Genomic DNA, 12,455 nt, shown 5'->3' on the forward strand with positions numbered 1-12,455 from the left:
CACATATTTTGAACATTATTTGTTTTAAAAATACAAATTGATGGTAATTCCCTGGCAGTCCAGTGGTTAGGACTCCATGCTCTCACTGCTGAAGGGCTGGGTGCAATCCCTCCCTGGTTGGGGGATTAAGATCCCACAGGCTGCGTGGTATGACCAAAATAAATAAATAAAATAAAAATTGATTACCATTATGATTATTACTACCACTTTTGTTTTTAATCCTTACAGTAATTAATGTTTTATTGTGCACAATCTTTTTTTTTTTTAGAAGGTGTTGGGGGTAGGAGTTTATTAATTAATTTATTTATTTTTGCTGTGTTGGGTCTTCATTTCTGTGCAAGGGCTTTCTCTAGTTGTGGCAAGCGGGGGCCACTCTTCATCGCGGTGCACAGGCCTCTCACTATTGCGGCCTCTCTTGTTGAGGAGCACAGGCTCCAGACGTGCAGGCTCAGTAGTTGTGGCTCACGGGCTTAGTTGCTCCGTGGCATGTGGGATCCTCCCAGACCAGGGCTCAAACCCTTGTCCCCTGCATTAGCAGGCAGATTCTCAACCACTGCGCCACCAGGGAAGCCCTATGCGCAATCTTAATGTGTCATTTTGATAGCAAACTATGAAGATAGCAAAATGTCAACTTTATTTCTTTTTAAAATGCAAAATGGTTATGATGATTTTAACAAGTTACACAGTCTCTATTGAATGGACCTGATACTAAAATGCAGTAATTCAAAACACATCTTGCCAAAATATTATGCTGTTTATATAAAATAAAAAAATTTTATATTATGAAATAATAAGAACTTGAAGTAATGTAAAGGCTCTGTGATTATATAATACTATATGGGATACTAAGGTGATGTCTATTGATCTAAAAATAGACCTAAAAATATAAGACCTAAAAATGTCTTATTGATTTACAGGAGTTATTTGGCCTAAATCCATCGTATTGCAGTAACAAACATGAAAAGCTGGATTCTAAGCAAAGTTTTATTTCAGAATATGTAATTATTGTCTACTTGGATAGAAATATGATTACAAATTACCTATTTCGTGTATTTTCCTTAAAAAAGTAGTCAAAGTTTAGGCAAGGGGTAAGTGCAGTTCTTCTGCATAAAGAATGCCACAAGGATTTTTTTTCAGTTTTTCTTTTTTTTAGTTCAACTCTATGGACTTATGTTAAATTTCTATGTATGTTACCCTCTGCCACAATAGTTAATATGAATTCAAAGTAGCTATACTTTGGTATGACAGATTAGTGTTTTGGAATAATTCTCTTCTAGGTGATGACTAATTAACCTGGACAGATATTAAAATTAAGCTGACATTTGCCAAGTCAGTGAAAAAATGTACAGATAGAATAGGAAAAGAGAGAAGCTGAGAGAAGTGAGCCCAAAATTTCAGACTTCTTTTCCTCTATAAGGGATTTGATGATTCTGGGTGCACAGCTGAGATGCAGGGCAGAACTCACCTGAATCATGGGACAGGGGAATAAAAATGAAAATTCAAGGTTACTCAGGAAGATAAGTACAAGGTAGGTAGCTCTGTAAGGCTTTGGGATGAAACTTGAAAGTGATACACCCTGGTTAACAGAATAAAGTCCAGCTCTCATAAGGGCTGAAGCCCAGATCAAATCACTTTGATCACTGACTAGATATTTCTAATCTAGGAGTGTTTGTATATTCAGCCTAGCTGCCTCTCAGAAGCAAATTAGAATTCTTCTGGAGAAAAAGACATGCACAGAGCCTCAAAGAATCTGTAGATTTTTCTATACAATGCCCATCATTAAATATAAAATAACTAGATATACCAAAAGGCTAGTAGCAACAGACTGGTACAACAAATTATTTTAACAGTAATGAAATTTAGATTATAGAGTCACCTGTTTTATTTTTATTTTATTTTATTTATTTATTTTTAACATCTTTACTGGAGTATAATTGCTTTACAATGGTGTGTTAGTTTCTGCTCTATAACAAAGTGAATCAGATATACACATACACATGTTCCCATATCTCTTCCCTCCTGCATCTCCCTCCCTCCCACCCTCCCTTTCCCACCCCATCCCACCCCTCTAGGTGGTCACAAACCACCGAGCTGATCTCCCTATGCTAGGCGGCTGCTTCCCACTAGCTATCTATTTTATGTTTGGTAGTGTATATATGTCCATGCCACTCTCTCACTTTGTCACAGCTTACCCTTCTCCCTCCCCATATCCTCAAGTCCATTCTCTAGTAGGTTTGTGTCTTTATTCCTGTCTTACCCCTAGGTTCTTCATGACGTTTTATTTTTTTCCTTAGATTCCATATATATGTGTTAGCATACGGTATTTGTTTTTCTCTTTCTGACTTCACTCTGATGACAGACTCTAGGTCCATCCACCTCACTACAAATATCTCAATTTCATTTCTTTTTATGGCTGAGTAATATTCCATTGTATATATGTGCCACATCTTCTTTATCCATTCATCCGATGATGGACACTTAGGTTGCTTCCATGTCCTGGTTATTGTAAATAGAGCTGCAATGAACATTTTGGTACATGACTCTTTTTGAATTATGGTTTTCTCAGGGTATATGCCCAGTAGTGGGATTGCCGGGTTGTATGGTAGTTCTATTTTTAGTTAGCCAGACTCATCAAGAATAAAAGGGAGAAGACTCAAATCAATAGAATTGGAAATGAAAAAGGAGAAGTCACAACTGACACTGCAGAAATACAAAGGATCATGAGAGATTACTATAAGCAACTCTATGCCAATAAAATGGACAACCTGGAAGAAAGGGACAAATTCTTAGAAATGCACAACCTGCCGAGACTGAACCAGGAAGAAATAGAAAATATGAACAGACCAATGACAAGCACTGAAATTGAAACTGTGATTAAAAATCTTCCAACAGACAAACCCCAGGACCAGATGGCTTCACAGGCGAATTCTATCAAACATTTAGAGAAGAGCTAACACCTATCCTTCTCAAACTCTTCCAAAATATAGCAGAGGGAGGAACACTCCCAAACTCATTCTACGAGGCTACCATCACCCTGATACCAAACCCAGACAAAGATGTCACAAAGAAAGAAAACTACAGGCCAATATCACTGATGAACATAGATGCAAAAATCCTCAACAAAATACTAGCAAACAGAATCCAACAGCACATTAAAAGGATCATACACCATGATCAAGTGGGGTTTATCCCAGGAATGCAAGGATTCTTCAATATACGCAAATCAATCAACGTGATACACCATATTAACAAATTGAAGGAGAAAAACCATAGAATCACCTGTTTTAAATTTACATTTTACTACATGGCTTTTTCCAAAAGTTAAGGCAAATTACTTTAATGATAAATCTAGAACTTTTCTTATCACTGCAGCAGTAAAAATTGATTTGACTAGATATAATAGAATACCTGTCTAGTAGTTACTTAACAATTAATGGTTTATTTTTTCTATGTAAACAAGTATTTAGGTATGTGGCTCTAAAGTTAGTTCAGTCACTCAATAAATGAAGGTATTAGTTGACCTTAATGATGTTTTCTTGGCTCTTTTCTCATGGTTTAAATTCAGCTAGCTATGAAGCTCCAATATGTTTCAAATAAGAGCATCACCAGCAGGAAAGGATAAGAGAGCTCTTTTTATCAGCAAGGAAAGATTTTGCCAGAAGTACCCTAGTTGACTCCCTTCCAAGTCCCATTGGACACAACTGTTCATTGCAGAGGAGGGTAGGAATTGAGGATGAAAAGAGAGATCATTAGGTCAAGCATGATTCATTCCCCAGCGAAGGGCTCATTGAGTCCTGAATGGAACTGTGAATCTCTTGGTAAAAAAGTGGGACAACAGGGGATTTTTTTGGCTAAGACAAACCCTAGAATGTGTACTAAGATAATTTTTGTTTTGTTTCCACTTTTATTAACCACTCTTTAATTGGCACCAAAAATATACTTAGTACATGTTTAGCATTAATAAATATTTTTGGAGTGAATGAATGCATAAGAGGATCTGCAACAATCCTTTTAGTAAGAATTGATACCTGCCACTTTTATTTGTTTTATTCTTTCTCTGTTAGGAAAACATTAACAGGAGATGGATATTTATTAATAAAATAATATATTTGTAGATGAATAGTCATTATAAGAGCAATTGAAAGAATACAGTTTTATTAAATCATGGCAATAGATGAACAGACATGTTAAAAATTGTAGATTTTACATTTAAAAATATTTAGCTAAGTTGTTGAGGTATATTAGCTTGCTTTTATTTAAAATTTTTGAAAAATTGAAAATATTTCAAGTATAATTTCTCAAATCTTGTTTTGACATATACTTTCATGTTGAACATAACTTGACGCAACTTCTATTTCATTTTTGCTTTAGCAAAAAAGTGTCCTTTTCATATTAACTCATTTAATATAAAGTTATGTAAAAATAGATGTAGGTGGTACGTACACAAGAATATATTGTTTTAAGCATTTGCTTATTAAAATAAATGTCTTACAGCCTCTTCAATAAGTGGTGCTGGGAAAACTGGACAGGGACATGTAAAAGTTTGAGATTAGATCATTCCCTAACACCATACACAAAAATAAGCTCAAAATGGATTAAAGACTTAAATGTAAGGCCAGAAACTATCAAACTCTTAGAGGAAAACATAGGTAGAACACTCTATGACATAAATCACAGCAAAATCCTTTTGGACCCACCTCCTAGAGAAATGGAAATAAAAACAAAGATAAACAAATGGGACCTAATGAAACTTCAAAGCTTTTGCACAGCAAAGGAAACCATGAACAAGACCAAAAGACAACCCTCAGAATGGGAGAAAATATTTGCAAATGAAGCAACTGACAAAGGATTAATCTCCAAAATTTATAAACAGCTCATGCAGCTCAATAGCAAAAAAACAAACAACCCAATCCAAAAATGGGCAGAAGACTTAAATAGGCATTTCTCCAAAGAAGATATACAGACTGCCAACAAACACATGAAAGAATGCTCAACATCATTAATCATTAGAGAAATGCAAATCAAAACTACAATGAGATATCATCTCACACCAGTCAGAATGGCCATCATCAAGAAATCTAGAAACAATAAATGCTGGAGAGGGTGTGGAGAAAAGGGAACACTCTTGCACTGGTGGTGGGAATGTGAATTGGTACAGCCACTATGGAGAACAGTATGGAGGTTCCTTAAAAAACTGAAAATAGAACTACCATACGACCCAGCAATCCCACTACTAGGCATATACCCTGAGAAAACCATAATTCAAAAAGAGACATGTACCAAAATGTTCACTGCAGCTCTATTCACAATAGCCCGGAGCTGGAAACAACCTAAGTGTCCATCATCGGATGAATGGATAAAGAAGATGTGGCACATATATACAATGGAATATTACTCAGCCATAAAAAGAAACGAAACTGAGCTATTTGTAATGAGGTGGATAGACCTAGAGTCTGTCATACAGAGTGAAGTAAGTCAGAAAGAGAAAGACAAATACCGTATGCTAACACATATATACGGAATTAAAAAAAAAATGTCATGAAGAACCTAGGGGTAAAACGGGAATAAAGACACAGACCTACTTGAGAATGGACTTGAGGATATGGGGAGGGGGAAGGGTAAGCTGTGACAAAGCGAAAGAGAGGCATGGACATATATACACTACCAAACGTAAGGTAGATAGATAGTGGGAAGCAGCCGCAGAGCACAGGGAGATCAGCTCGGTGCTTTGTGACTGCCTGGAGGGGTGGGATAGGGAAGGTGGGAGGGAGGGAGATGAATGAGGGAAGGGATGTGGGAACAGATGTATATGTATGACTGATTCACTTTGTTATAAAGCAGAAACTAATAAAAATAAAATAAAATAAAATAAAATAAAATAAAATAAATGTCTTAGTATTAAGTTAACAGCACAAGCTACCATTGTATGACCAATTTTTAAATCATTCAGATATTATCTGAGTTGTAAAAAAGCAAATATAGTGTCATATTAGCAATCTGTATACCAGTTAATATCAAATCATAACTTATTTAATGGTATTTTGAGAAAAAGATAAACTTTTTCTAAGTTTTTTAATGACATTATTAATATTCAATTTTAATCTTTATGTTGTTTAATTTTCTAGCAAAATGTCACTATGCAATTTTTCAAATCCCAATCTATTGAGATGCAAATTAACAACATTTGGTAATTCATTTATTTGATAGTGATAATAATCCTAATGGGTTTGATTGAATAGTATTTTAATTTTGCATAAAAAATGTATCTTGGCCTCTAATGGCTAAACTCAAAGTTGCCTTTTACATCATAATTTGATTATATAAATTATTTGTGGTCACGTGAGATTTAAATTCATTAGCTTAACTTATTTTTAACCTGTTAATATTGTCTCCATGTATAGTTCAATTGCATTCTTGACTTATTCTTCTGACATCAGTAAATGGGAATAGGTTATACAAAATATTTGATAAAGCATCCAGAGTACAATTTAATTAAACATTTGTTTTGTAATGTAAACATTTCCACTTTTGTTAACAAAATAGCAGTGAATATAGATTTAAAACAATATTTTCAGTTAGTGTTTTATTATCAATTAGAACTCACTAAATGACTTTTGATCAATATTTTTAGAAATGAGGTGGTATCTAGATTTATGACAAAAGATCCAAAATACAGAAATTAACTTGAATATGCAAATACTACCTGCAATTTGTCTTTCATCTATAAATAAAGTTTAGCTTTTATCTCCTCATTTATGTGTGTACAACTTTGTTTCCTCTTCTTTTTTACTTTAATTTTACCCCAAAGAAATGGATGAGGAAAATGATAACTATTTATTGAACTATGTACAAGGGTTTCTGCTAGACACAGAAGTAAGTTAATTTGCCCAAGTTCACAGAACTAGTAATTAATATAATTAACCAGATTCACAAGAGTACAAACTAAGCTCTGTTTCACTGTAATAATTGTTCTTTTTTATGATGTCAGGTGATTAGTAACTTTATTAAATCCAGACTCTAGTATTTGAAGACCCTTTTGAAAATAATCACAGCCTAATACAAATTGATACTTTATAACTCATTTATAGCTCAGTAATTTTGTAAGACTGTTGTAGTCAGTTTTGTAAATATTCAAAAAAAGCTAATTTGTCATTTACCCTTTCACCTAAGTTTTTGACAACTTAGACTGTTTCTTACCACTGTCCATCCAAATATCACCCCTTCTTCAAGTTCATGTTTAGTATCAAATACTTACATTAATTTTTCCTTAAATATCTTATCCATGTTGATTTCATATTTATGAACTTCATTTGGTATTTTAAATTACATATTGCTTTAATATTTATATTTAATGTTGGCATTATTAGGTCGATAGGTTTTATAAATTTTCTCTGACAGTTCATTTTCTAATATCTATCAGTAAGCAGTAAGATTACATAAAAAGAAAAAATATATATTGGCATGTGTATAAATAATATTAAGGTAAGTTGTGTTTAGGTGAAACATTTATAGATTAGTTTATATGTTAGTGCATTTTAAATAATTTTAAAAATTAGGAATTACAGATATTTGAAGTACAATACAATCTTCTGAATTTACTGGTACGTAACTGAGCTACTGCCAAGAGAAATAAAGATAGTAAGTCCTCTTCTCTGGTTAGAAGTATTATGTATAAAAATATAATGTGAATAAGACATTATATATATATCTGTTAAATATTATATATTGGCGTATAGGATTAAATATCAATTAGACAAATTACATGCTTTGTTTTGATAAAGAGAAATGTTTCTCATGTAAAAAAGAATTCAAGTGCAATAATAATTTTAATAGGAATGACTGGTAAGCTGTACAGAGAAATTAGAATAAGAAAAATGCATGAGAGAGAAATGAGTATACATTTGCAATAAAGCCCAGGCAACATTTCAAACTGAGAATAGACCCTCATTTTAGAGGGTGCAGATAGTGCATAGAACTTTTGCCAATAATGCAGGGTAGATCAAGTCGACCTTCTTCATAATTCATTTTTTGATGAACCCCTCATAAATATGTTATGCTTTGCATGTGCAGATAAATTTTAGTGAGGTCATTATTTGAGCTAACTACGAAGAGTAGATTTTTTTCTTTTTTATCTGAGAACATAAAATATTTTCTGCAGGTTTTGCTGAAATAAAGCAAGTTGGTAATTATAGAAAGAATTAAGTGTCTCATTTGATTATATATGTATATACATAGATAAACATCAATTAATTATTCAAAATCTTTGTCATATCCTTAAGATGCTCAGGTTTGGAAGACCCATCTTGTTTTATATTTTAGGAATTCCTGTTGTTTTTCTAACATGTAAGGTCATCTGCATTCAAGTTCTTCCTTTACATGTTCTTTCTAGACAGAACAGTCAGTATAGTACTACTCTGTCTATTGCTTTTTTGGAATATATTTGCTGTAATATAGTATGAGCCTAGAATAACAGTAGTATTCAGTGAATTTAGAAAAAATTTAGAAAAGTAATTTAACTGGGGTTAGAATTATTCAGGTTAGGCCCTTATATTTATATTTATTAAGAAGATTATTGCATTGTGTTAAAATTTCTTATTCAATTCTACCTTTAAATAAGTTCTTCCATACTGAAAGCCTGAAATTGTCTTAAATTACCCAGAATCTAATACAGAATCTCGAACAGAGGAAACACTTAATAATTTTTTGATTGAATGAATTAATGATACACTTTTTCCAAAGTCAGTTTATTATGAAGGGCTCATCTGAATTTCTAGACATAAGGCTGGCTGTCACTGAGGAGGGACTTTGATCAAGAGTGGCCTATTCAACTACTTTAAACCCAGGTGACAGGGATTGGCCCAGAGTTGGGCAGTATGGAGACACAGGGTAGAAATAACCTTGCAAAGAACAAATATTCTCTGCAGTCATGACAGTTATATTTTAAATCCAATTATAATTTAAAATGAAAATTATCCTGTAGTTGACAGTAAGTCACTTATAGCAATTATCATTCTAAATGCAGTTTGTTCTTCAAAATGAGTAAGTAAAATGAAGTCGAATGTTGACAGTAGAAAAAGACCAAGAGAGTTATATGTAAAAATTTCAAATATAATGACATTTAACTATGATAGTCTGATTTATCTACATAAGCTATAGAAATGACACAATAAAGAAGAAAAAACCTTAAACCTATTCAACCTGGAAACATTTACAATTAACCTTGGGATATTTTATTTTGTACACAAATTGCATACATTTTATCTGTTGTATCAGTCAGTGTTCAAGATAAGATAACAGTAAGATAACATATTGAAGGACTTTTCATAGGGAGTTGGCTTATACAGTGGTGGAGACAGCTAAGCAAATCCAAATTCTGAAAAGTAGACCATTAGGAAGGAAAAATCACAAGCAAATTTGAACCTCGCAGGATGGCCAAAGCTGTTGTCCACAGACAGTCAAGATGGGGAGACATAGGGCAGGCTGGAATTCCATGAACAAGGGCCAAAGCTGTTGTCCACAGGTGGAATTCTTTAGCTCTGCTTTTAAAACTTTCTAACTAATTAAGTTAGGCACACAGAAAAATATCACTGAAAGTCCACTAATTAGGGAATCTAATTACATCTATAAAACTCCTTCACAGGAGCAGTAGATTAGTGTTACTAAGCAACCGGGGACAGTAATCTAGCCAAAGTAACATATCAAAAAGCCATCACATGTATCCATTACTTATATTATTTCAGTCCTAAAAAAATATAAAATCCTGTTTTTATTTGGCTTATTAATGCAAAAAATTTTCCATGTAAAGTTGTTCATACTGTCTCAATAATACCTATGGATATACCATTGACTTACTAACCATCTTCTTAATATTGGGCATAAGTAGTTTTCAACTTTTCATTTTCATAAATAATATCATTCTGAATATATTTGCATGTAAAACCTTATCAACTGTGTTACTGGCGCAGAGATTATGGGCACTCAAATTTAATATTCGATATTGTTTTCATTAGTTTTAAATTATATATTAAATGTTCTGTGAAAACTCAGGCTTTCTCTTCCACACATCTCCTTCTCTATAATTAATCAAGCCCTACAGTCAAGGTCACAGTCATGTGTTCTTTGTTTGGGCCTATGGTATCAATGAGTAGGATTTTCATGAGAAGATCTAAATGGATGCAAATTGTTTATTATATACGGAGTATATAGTATTTGGGATTTGTTCCTCTCCTATGATCTCTGTTGAAGTGCTCTTGTTGCTTTATTCTTCTTTTTTTCCTCTTGGAACTACATGCAAGGCATGTAACTACTGTAGAAAGTAGAAACCAAGGCAACTACTGTAGAAAGTTATGTGTAGGCATCACTTGGAAGAATGTCGTAGCCCTTGGGAAGCTCTTGCAAGTACCTTCGAAAGCCAAGAAGGGTCAGCTTGATTTCCAGGTCATGGCACAAAAGGTTAAAACAGTTTACTCTTGCCCTTGGAAGAAACTATTTTTCTCCTGGGCAATCTTTACTTCTAACATTAGAATGTAAAGAATCCAAGAGCCAAGATTTAACCCAGTTCTCTAAATTAAGGGGAACAAGAGAGCCACTAAAGCCAGAGGACTAGTCCCCATGGCTCATAAAGAACCAAGCATCTTCCAAAGAGGGAGTTTACATAATAACTGGAACTAAAGCATTTGGATGAAATAAAGAACATTTGTATAACTACAGTATGCTGGGCATACATCTTATAGGATTCTAAGGGTTCATGGCAGTCAAATGTCTGAACACTTAGGAATCTAGGAGCCTGACTGCACACATGAGAAATATCACTGTAGTTGGTAGAAATATTAGTGACAGTTTTTATGCACTGGAGTCCTAACAGGATGACTCAGATCTTCAAATGAAAGGAAATGTTAAAATGTTTTAAATAAAAAATCTCATGTAAAGGGTTATGTACATCAGAAGTAAGCTCCAACAAAAGTATCCATTTTGTTGAAAACTTCAAATGTATTTATCTTATTTGGATTTCGATTGGGACACTTCTAATAATTAAGTAGAAAAAATAATTAAAATATTATTATATCCTACTGTATGGAGATACCATGTTGGCACATATCTGTGGATGGATATTTCAATGGTTAATAGGTGGATGTATAGATAAATAAAGATATATAGCTATAGATATGTATATATATATATATATCTATAACTATTGTCTGTCTGCTTTGTGTTGTACACTATTCTATGTTATACTCACACAGCAGACATCAAAATAGTAATGCCACTGTCTTCATGGATTTAACATTCTTAAGGGGGAGAAATAATTTAAAAACAAATACAATTATTTAGAATATATTGTATTATACATAATATCATGCTGATTTCTGATTAATACAGTATTTCTTAAATAGGGAAACATATCACTAGCTGTGAGTAAACAACAGATAAAAATGACCATATTGGGCTTCCCTGGTGGCGCAGTGGTTAAGAATCGCCTGCCAGTGCAGGGGACACAGGTTCAAGCACTGGTCCGGAAGATCCCAAATGCTGCGGAGCAACTGAGCCCGTGTGCCACAACTACTGAGCCTGCGCTCTAGTGCCCACGAGCCACAACTACTGAGCCCATGTGCCACAACTACTGAAGCCTGCGTGCCTAGAGCCCATACTCCGCAACGAGAAGCCACCACAATGAGAAGCCCGCACACTGCAATGAAGAGTAGCCCCCACTCGCTGCAACTAGATAAAGCCTGTGCACAGCAGCAAAGACCCAACAGCCAAAAATAAAATAAATAAATTTATTTTTTTTAAATGACCACATTAAAATAAAGAACTTACTCTCTTTTTTTTTAATAAAGAACTTACTCTTTTTTTTTTTTTTTTTTTTTTTTTTTGCGGTACGTGGGCCTCTCACTGTTGTGGCCTCTCCTGTTGTGGAGCACAGGCTCCAGATGTGCAGCACAGGCTCCAGACGCGCAGGCTCAGCGGCCATGACTCGCGGGCCCAGCCGCTCCGCGGCATGTAGGATCCTCCCAGACTGGGGCACAAACCCGTGTCCCCTGCATCGGCAGGCAGACTCTCAACCACTGCGCCACTAGGGAAGCCCCTAAAGAACTTACTCTTGATGAGCAAATAGTATTAGGAAAAATGAATAGGTGAACCCCAAATGGGAAGGCTATATTAGTGAAATATATAACCAACAAAGAACTCATGCTGAGAATATATAATAGACTACCATGTCAATAAGATAAAAACAGATGACTAGTAAAATGGACAAGAGAATCAAATAGCTAATTTGCCAAACAGGAAATCTAAATGGCAAATAAACATGTGAAAATGTGTTTGACTTCATTAGTAATCAGATAAATTTAAAAATATGAAGTGCAAAGGTACTGTTACTGGAGTGACTAAAATTTTAAGATCGATGGTGTAATGTGAGAGTTTAGAGTCATGGAAGTTTTGTACATTGCTAGTGA

This window comes from Mesoplodon bidens (assembly GCF_964165515.1).
Source record: "Mesoplodon bidens genome assembly, chromosome: 2".
Lineage (NCBI taxonomy): Eukaryota > Metazoa > Chordata > Mammalia > Artiodactyla > Ziphiidae > Mesoplodon > Mesoplodon bidens.